We start from the raw sequence: 9,130 nt of genomic DNA, 5'->3' as shown, positions 1-9,130 counted from the left end.
ACAAAGATAACCTTTTCAAGACATGGTTCTAAAACAATTGGAAATCCACAAGCCAAAAAAAAAAATCTAGACACAGACCTGATATCTTCCACAAAACTTAATTCAAAATGGATCATAGGCCTAAGTGTAAAACACAAGTTGTACCACTCTAAGAAAATTATTGGAGAAAATCTAGATAACCTTGGATATAGTGATGACATTTTAGATACAACACCAAGGGCATGATCTATGAAAGAAATAATAGATAACCTGAACTTTATTAAGAATTTAAAAGCAAACTCATGCTCTATGGTAAACAATGCTAAGAGAATAAAAAGACAAGCCACAGAATGGGAGAAAATATTTCCAAAGGACACATCTGATAAAAAACTGTTATCCAAAAAGTACCAAAACTAGTAACACCTCAACAATATGAAAACAAAAATCCTAATGAAAATTCGACCTAAAACCTTAACATACACTTCATTAAGAAAACATACAGATGACATATAGGCATATGAAAAGTGAACCTATGTCATCAGCAAAATGTAAATTAAAACAATGAGATATAATATGGTTTCGATCTGTGTCTCCAACCAAATTTCATGTTCAGTGTTGGAAGTGGGGCCTGGTGGAAGGTGATGGGATCATAGGGGTGGCTTTTAATAGTCTAGTATCATTATCCTAGTGCTGTTCTCATAATACAGTTCTCGTGAGATATGATTATTTAAGTGTGTGGCAGCCCCTCCCAACTCTTCCTCCTGCTCCAGTCATGTAAGACATGGGTGCTTCCCCTTTGTCTTCCGCCATGCTTCAGAGTTTACTGATGACCCCCAGAAGCTGCTATGCTTCCTGCATAGCCTGCAGAACTGCAAGCCAATTAAACCTTTTATTTTTTATAAATTACTCAGTCTCAGGTATTTCTTTGTAGCAATGCAAGAATGGAATAATACAGAAAATTGGTACCGAAGAGTGGGACATTGCTAGAAAGATACTTGAAAATGCAAAAGCAACTTAGGAACGTTTAATGGGCAGAGATTAAAAGAGTATGGAACACTCAGAGTAAGACAGGAGGATGAGAAAACTTTGGAACCCCCTAGACTGCTTAAATAGTTGTCACTAAAATGCTGATTGTGATATGGACAATAAAGTACGGGCTGATTAGGTCTCATATGGGGAAATAAGGACCTTATTGGAAGCTAGAGTAAAGGTCACTTTTGTTATGTGTTAGCAAAGAGACTGACTGCATTGTATCCCTGCTGTAGGAATATGTGGAACATTGAACTTGTAAGTAATGATTTAGAGAATCTGATGGAAGAAATTTCTGAGTGGCAAAGTGTTCAGGAGTTCACCTGTGTGCTTTTGAAAGCCTATGCTCATAGGCATGAAAAAGAAATAACTTGAAATTGGAATTTATATTTAAAAGGAAAGCAGAGCACAAATGTTTAGAAAATTTGCAGCCTAGTTTTGTGGTATAAAAGAAAAGCCCTTTTTTGGGGGAGGACTTCAAGTGGGCTGCACAAATTTGCATAACTAAAAGGAAGGCAAATTCTGATAGTCAAAACCAGAAAAAAGCCTCAAAAGCATTTCAGAGACCTCTGCTGCAGCCACTCCCATCACAAGCCCAGAGGCCTAGAAGGAAAGAATGGTTTTGTGGGCCAGGTCCAGGGCCCCACCACCCTGCACAACCTGGGGACACTGATCCCTGCATCTTAGTCCTAGACGCTCTATCTCCAGCCATGGCTAAAATGGCCCCAGAAACAGCTTGTGCCTCCGCTTCTGAGGGTGCAAGTCATAAGCCTTGGCTGCTTCCATGTGGTGTTAAGCCTGTGAGTGTACAGAGTGCAAGAGTTGAGGCTTGGGAGCCTCCACCTAGATTTCAGAGTATGTAAGGAAAAACCTGAATGTCCAGGCAGAAGCCTATTACAGGGGTGAAGCCCTCATGAAGGACCTCTACTCAAGAAGTATGAAGGGGAAATGTGGGGTTGGAGCCTCCACACAGGGTCCCCACTGGAGCACTGCCTAGTGGAGCTGTGAGAAGAGGGTCACTATCTTACAGAATTGTAGATCCATCAACAGCTTGCAATCCACACCTGGAAAAGTCAGAGGTGCTCCACACTAGCCTGTGAAAGCAGATGCAGGCCTTGTGCCTTGCAAATCCTCAGGGCAGAGCTGTCCAAAGCCTTGGGAGGCTACCTCTTGCATCAATGTTCCCTGGATATGAGGCATGAAGTTAAAAGAGGTTACTTTGGAGCTTTAAGATTTAACGACTGCCCTGCTGGGTTTCAGACTTGTGGTGGGGCCTATAGCCCCTTTCTTTTGGCCAATTTCTCCCTTTTGCAACAGGAATATTTATGCAATGCTTATACCTCCATTGTATCTAGGAAATAACTAACTTGTTTTCATGAGAATCAAAGTCTCATCAAAGTTCAAAGTCAGATGAGAATTTCAACTTTGGACTTTTGAGTTAATGCTGGAATGAGTTAAGACTTTGAGGGACTATTGGGACAACATGATTGTAATTTGCAATGTGAGAAGGATATGAGATTTAAAGGGGCCGGGGGATGGGGACATGATATGTTGTGGATATGTGTCCCCACCCAAATCTTATGTTCAATTATAATCCTCAGTGTTTGAGGTGGGGCCTGGTAAGAGGTGATTGGGTCATGGAGATGGTTTCTAATGGTTTAGTACCACCCCCCTGCTACTGTTCTCATGGTAGAGTTCTCATGAGATCTGATTGTTTAAAAGTTTGTGGCACTCCCCTCTCTCTTCCTCCTGCTTCAGTCTTGTAAGACATGCCTGCTTCCCCTTTATCTTTCTGCCATGAATGAAAGTTCCTGAGGCCTTCCCAGAAGCCACTATGCTTCCTGTACAGCCTGCAGAACCATGAGCCAATTAAACCTCTTTTATTTGAAAATTACCCAGTTTCAGCTACTTCTTCATAGCAATGTGAGAATGAACTAATATAAGATCCCACTACATACCTACTAGAATGGGCAAAATCCAGAGCACTGTCAATACCTAAAGCTGGTGAGGATGTGGAACAAGAGGAACTTTCATTAATTTCGGTTGGGACTGCAAAATTGCACAGTCACTTTGGAAGGCAGTTTGGCAGTTTCTTTCCAGAATAAACATACTCTTACCAAATGATCCAGTAGTCATGCTTCTTAATACTTGCGCAAATGATTTAAAACTTACATCAGTGCAAAAACCTGCACTCAGATGTTTATAGCAGCTTTATTCATAATTGTCAAGACTTGGAAGCAACCAAGATTTCCTTCAGTATGTAAATGAATAAATAAACTGTGGTACATCCAGAGAATGGGATATTACTCTGTGCTTAAAAGAATGAGTTATTAGGCCGGGCACGGTGGCTCACGCCTGTAATCCTAGCACTTGGAGAAGCCACGGAGGGTGGATCACGAGGTCAGAAGTTCAAGACCAGCCTGGCCAACATGGTGAAACCTTGTATCTACTAAAAATACAAAAATTAGCTGGGTGTGGTGGTGTGTGTCTGTAATCCCAGCTGCTTGGGAGGCTGAGACAGGAGAATGGCTTGAACTCGGGAGGCAGAGGTTGCAGTGAGCTGAGACTGTGCCACTGCATTCCAGCCTGAGTGACAAAGCAAGACTCTGTCTCAAAAAAAAAAAAAAAAAAAAAGAATGAGTTATTAAGCCATGGAAATAAATGGAGAAAATTTAAATGCTTATTAATAAGTGAAACAAGCCATTTTGAAAAGGCTGCATATGTTACTATTTCAACTATATAAAATTTTGTAAAAGATAAATCTATGGAGACAGTGAAGGTTAGGATTGGGAGGAGGAGGATGAATAGGCAGAGAACACAGGACTTTTAGGGCAGTGAAACTACTCTATATGATACTCTGATGGTGGATGCATGTCATTATTCACTTATCCAAATTCATAGAATGTGCAACACCAAGAGTGAACTCTAATGTAAACTATGGACTTGGGGTTATTATGATGTTTCAATGTTGGTACTTCAAGTGTAACAAATGTATCAATCTGATGGGAGATGTCAATAATGGGGGAGGATTCACATATTTGGGGAAAGGGGGTATATGAGAAATCTCTGGACCGTTCTCTCAATATTGGTGTGAACCTGAAACTGCTCTAAAAATAAGGTATTCATAAAAATAGATATAACAATTATTACTGTGCACTATCTTAATAGATTTTTTGTTGATTTGACTAACTTATCTTGTGACTGTGGCTACATATAAAACAGCTAAAGTGATGTGTTCCTTTATATTATTTATTCTCTATATTTTTTTGTAATTTTTTTATGTCACATGAGCAATGTGCTGACATCATAAAGAGGTTTGAGCGGGGCACATCACACACATGAATATGAAAACTCCCTCATTATACTTATGAATCACAAAAATATACATTTTCTTAATTGATTTACTGTGTCAACATTGTCCCTCTGCACCTGTCCTTTCATAATTTTCTCTCAGATTCCTTAATGTATGGCTTCAACCGTAATTCATAATGCCTGCATTCAATTATGTTTTAAAATGTACAGTTATTTACCACATTATTTAAATTCTAAATAATTATGAAATTTTAAATTAAATTTTAGCTATGATAGTATGTATCTTTTCAAGTCAAAACATACTCTCAGGAAATTATCATATAGTCTACACAAAATCAGAAGTATTTTAGCTAGTAAAGATGAAGCACAAGGCATATATGCAGAGACCACTCAAAATATTTTCTTTTTTTTAATTTTATTGTTATTATACTTTAAGTTTTAGGGTACATGTGCACAATGTGCAGGTTAGTTACATATGTATACATGTGCCATGCTGGTGTGCTGCACCCATTAACTCGTCATTTAGCATTAGGTATATCACCTAATGCTATCCCTCCTCCCTCCCCGCACCACAAAACAGTCCCCAGAGTGTGATGTTCCCCTTCCTGTGTCCACGTGTTCACATTGTTCAATTCCCACCTGTGAGTGAGAACATGCAGTGTTTGGTTTTTTGTCCTTGCGATAGTTTACTGAGAATGATGATTTCCAATTTCATCCATGTCCCTACAAAGGACATGAACTCATCATTTTTTATGGCTGCATAGTATTCCATGGTGTATATGTGCCACATTTTCTTAATCCAGTCTATCATTGTTGGACATTTGGGTTGGTTCCAAGTCTTTGCTATTGTGAATAATGCTGCAATAAACATACCTGTGCATGTGTCTTTATAGCAGCATGATTTATAGTCCTTTGGGTATATACCCAGTAATGGGATGGCTGGGTCAAATGGTATTTCTAGTTCTAGATCCCTGAGGAATGGCCACACTGACTTCCACAATGGCTGAACTACTTTACAGTCCCACCAACAGTGTAAAAGTGTTCCTATTTCTCCACATCCTCTCCAGCACCTGTTGTTTCCTGACATTTAATGATTGCCATTCTAACTGGTGTGAGATGGTATCTCATTGTGGTTTTGATTTGCATTTCTCTGATGGCCAGTGATGATGAGCATTTTTTCATGTGTTTTTTGGCTGCATAAATGTCTCCTTTTGAGAAGTGTCTGTTCATGTCCTTCGCCCACTTTTTGATGGGGTTGTTTGTTTTTTTCTTGTCAATTTGTTTGAGTTTATTGAAGATTCTGGATATTAGCCCTTTGTCAGATGAGTAGGTTGTGAAAATTTTCTCCCATTTTGTAGGTTGCCTGTTCACTCTGATGGTAGTTTCTTTTGCTGTGCAGAAGCTCTTTAGTTTAATTATATCCCATTTGTCAATTTTGGCTTTTGCTGCCATTGCTTTTGGTGTTTTAGACATGAAGTCCTTGCCCATGACTATGTCCTGAATGGTAATGCCTAGGTTTTCTTCTAGGGTTTTTATGGTTTTAAGTCTAATGTTTAAGTCTTTAATCCATCTTGAATTAATTTTTGTATAAGGTATAAGGAAGGGATCCAGTTTCAGCTTTCTACTTATGGCTAGCCAGTTTTCCCAGCACCATTTATTAAATAGGGAATCCTTTCCCCATTTCTTGTTTTTGTCAGGTTTGTCAAAGATCAGATAGTTGTAGATATGCGGCATTATTTCTGAGGGCTCTGTTCTGTTCCATTGATCTATATCTCTGTTTTGGTACAAGTACCATGCTGTTTTGGTTACTGTAGCCTTGTAGTATAGTTTGAAGTCAGGTAGTGTGATGCCTCCAGCTTTGTTCTTTTGGCTTAGGATTGACTTGGCGATGCGGGCTCTTTTTTGGTTCCATATGAACTTTAAAGTAGTTTTTTCCAATTCTGTGAGGAAAGTCATTGGTAGCTTGATGGGGATGGCATTGAATCTATAAATTACCTTGGGCAGTATGGCCATTTTCACGATATTGATTCTTCCTACCCATGAGCATGGAATGTTCTTCCATTTGTTTGTATCCTCTTTTATTTCCTTGAGCAGTGGTTTGTAGTTTTCCTTGAAGAGGTCCTTCACATCCCTTGTAAGGTGGATTCCTAGGTATTTTATTCTCTTTGAAGCAATTGTGAATGGGAGTTCACTCATGATTTGGCTCTCTGTTTGTCTGTTATTGGTGTATAAGAATGCTTGTGATTTTTATACATTGATTTTGTTTTCTGAGACTTTGCTGAAGTTGCTTATCAGCTTGAGGAGATTTTGGGCTGAGACAATGGGGTTTTCTAGATATACAATCATGTCATCTGCAAACAGGGACAATTAATGAATCCAGGAGCTGGTTTTTTGAAAGGATCAACAAAATTGATAGACTGCTAGCAAGACTAATAAAGAAGAAAAGAGAGAAGAATCAAATAGACGGAATAAAAAATGATAAAGGGGATATCACCACCGATCCCACAGAAATACAAACTACTATCAGAGAATACTACAAACACCTCTACGCAAATAAACTAGAAAATCTAGAAGAAATGGATAAATTCCTCGACACATACACCTTCCCAAAACTAAACCAGGAAGAAGTTGAATCTCTGAATAGACCAATAACAGGCTCTGAAATTGTGGCAATAATCAATAGCTTACCAACCAAAAAGAGTCCAGGACCAGATGGATTCACAGCCGAATTCTACCAGAGGTACAAGGAGGAACTGGTACCATTCCTTCTGAAACTATTCCAATCAATAGAAAAAGAGGGAATCCTCCCTAACTCATTTTATGAGGCCAGCATCATCCTGATACCAAAGCCGGGCAGAGACACAACAAAAAAAGAGAATTTTAGACCAATATCCTTGGTGAACATTGATGCAAAAATCCTCAATAAAATACTGGCAAACCGAATCCAGCAGCACATCAAAAAGCTTATCCACCATGATCAAGTGGGCTTCATCCCTGGGATGCAAGGCTGGTTCAACATACACAAATCAATAAATGTAATCCAGCATATAAACAGAACCAAAGACAAAAACCACATGATTATCTCAATAAATGCAGAAAAGGCCTTTGACAAAATTCAACAACCCTTCATGCTAAAAACTCTCAATAAATTAGGTATTGATGGGACGTATCTCAAAATAATAAGAGCTATCTATGACAAACCCACAGCCAATATCATACTGTATGGGCAAAAACTGGAAGCATTCCCTTTGAAAACTGGCACAAGACAGGGATGCCTTCTCTCACCACTCCTATTCAACATAGTGTTGGAAGTTCTAGCCAGGACAATTAGGCAGGAGAAGGAAATAAAGGGTATTCAGTTAGGAAAAAAGGAAGTCAAATTGTCCCACTCGAAATATTCTCAAAGTGCTTTTGAAAGTAGTATTCACTAACATCTTAATTTTGAATCAATACTCTATTTCCCTTTAAAAAATAATAAAAATTTTATTTATTTATTTAAAAATTACCTTCAACGACACACTACAGGTAATTTTCAACACTGGGACTTTGGAGGGAGAGTTTCAGGTAGATGGTGGTGTGTGGCACCATCTACCATGAATTGTACTAAAAGGTAACTTTTTCTGCCATGGATCAGATGGTGCTTTTAAGGACAAGTGCATTGTTTGTCAACAGCACATCACTGTCAATCCTCAATTGCTGTTTTCAGAACAAAAATTAGGATAGTGGTGTTTTTTATACAAAACAAATGAACTGGTTAATAACCAAATTAGACCCAGCTTTCATGCTTTCTTTTTAAAAATATATTCTTTCTTCAACTTTTATTTTAGATTCACAGTATATATGTGCAGTTTTGTTACCTGGATATGTTGTGTGATGCTGAAGTTGGCACTATTAATGATCCCATCACACAGGTGCCAATCAGAGCACCCAAAGGTTAACTTTTTAACACTTACTCCCCTATACCCCTCCTCTAGTAGTCCCCAAGGTCTATTGCCATCTTTATGTTTATGCATACTCAAAGTTCAGCTCTCACTTATAAGTGAGATTCTGGTATTTAGTTTCTGTTCATGAGTTAATTCACGTATGACAATGGCCTTGAGCTGCATCTATATTGCTGCAAATGGCATGATTTTGTTTATTTTTATAGAGGCATAGTATTGCATGGTGTACGTGTACAACATTTGCTCTATACGATCCACCATTGATGGGCACCTAGGCACCTAGGTTGATTCCATGTCTTTGCTGTTGTGAATAATGCTGCAATGGACATGCAGCATTATCTATCTATCTGTCTGTCTATCTATCTATCTACACACACACATGCATGTGTATTGAAGATATAATTTATCTTCACAAGAAGATAAATTATTCTACAGTTATTCACAAGAAGATACACACACACACACACACATACACACACACACACACACACACACACAAATACACAGTAATGGGATTTCTGGGTCCAATGATAAATCTCTAAATTCTTTGAGAAATCTACAAACTTCTTTCCACAGTGACTGAACTAATTTACAATTCCAACAACAGGGTATAAGCATTCCCTCTTCCTTGGAGCCTCACCAACATCTGTTGTTTTTTTTTACTTTTTAGTAATAGCTATTCTGACTGGTGTGAAAGATTATCTCACTGTGATTTTGACTTGGATTTCACTGATGATTAGTGACGGTGAACATTTTTCCTTATGTTTCTTGGCCACTTGTATGTCTTCTTTTAGGAAGTGTATATTCATGTCATTTTCCCATTTTGTAATGGAGTTGTTTTCTGCTTGTCAAATTGTTTAAGTTCCTTA

At 38.4% G+C, this 9,130-nt stretch overlaps 1 non-coding gene across 1 annotated transcript; it reads right to left on the bottom strand.

Annotated features, from left to right (window-relative positions):
• Nucleotides 1-4,288: 4,288 nt before the first annotated feature.
• LOC112439013 (small nucleolar RNA U13) lies at nt 4,289-4,392 on the bottom strand. Its single transcript, XR_003027320.2, has one exon. It is a non-coding gene; the product is annotated as a small nucleolar RNA U13 (small nucleolar RNA).
• Between the last annotated feature and the right edge of the window lie 4,738 nt (nt 4,393-9,130).

The sequence above is a fragment of the Pan paniscus genome, chromosome 12 (assembly GCF_029289425.2).
Source record: "Pan paniscus chromosome 12, NHGRI_mPanPan1-v2.0_pri, whole genome shotgun sequence".
Lineage (NCBI taxonomy): Eukaryota > Metazoa > Chordata > Mammalia > Primates > Hominidae > Pan > Pan paniscus.
The sequence above is the reverse complement of the archived record's forward strand: the minus strand, read 5'-3'. Positions and strand labels throughout refer to the sequence as shown.